We start from the raw sequence: 838 nt of genomic DNA on the forward strand, positions 1-838 counted from the left end.
GGTTCCTGGTGTGTCCGCTGTGCCGTGCGTGTGATCATTGCTTGTACAGCCCTCTCGCAGTGTCCGGAGCAAGTATGGTGGGTCTGACACACCGGTGTCAATGTGTTCTTTTTTCCATTTCCAGGAGTGTATTAACAAAAACATTATCATTTATCTTTATATGGGAAAGTTACACTTGGCGATATCCGGCCAGGATCGTAATTTTTGAGAAGTTTTTCTGCTCTTACTTATCCAGTGCTAAGTGTACTTTGAATCTGGTGCAACGCATTTGCTACTTTGTCAAATTTTTCACAGATCATTGGTAATTTATTGCTCTTTGTTGTCATTGCACTTGCTCCACCTTGTGTCCGCTTTGTCTTTGTTTGATTTTGTGCACACCATTGACTTATGAAAATGCCGCGAAAAACTGCAAACAGTATATCGCGAAGCGCAATGAATGAAAACGACGATTTGAGTAGTTTAACTGATAATACTAGAGATATCCAGTCTCACAGTTCTAACTCTTCAGCCTTAGACAGTCAGTGTTGCCAACAACCAGTAAAATTTCTAATTTAAACGATGAGCAGGTTTAATTATGTCCACAGTTAATGTAACAATAATTGATGACGCGGCGCGTTCCACTACGACGAACGCTGCCCAGTTTCACACACCGGATGTGCAAAATTTACACAGTGAGCAGCTAAAGGTTACTACTGAAAACGAGCAATTTACTCAAAATACGTCAGATTTATTTGGTTCCGATGTAGTGACCAACAGTGTATCACCAATCAGCAGACCTTTTCATGAATCAGACAATGACCAAATGGTTACAGAACAAGTATAAAATGCAGAGTATAAG

This window comes from Schistocerca cancellata, chromosome 7 (assembly GCF_023864275.1).
Source record: "Schistocerca cancellata isolate TAMUIC-IGC-003103 chromosome 7, iqSchCanc2.1, whole genome shotgun sequence".
NCBI lineage: Eukaryota > Metazoa > Arthropoda > Insecta > Orthoptera > Acrididae > Schistocerca > Schistocerca cancellata.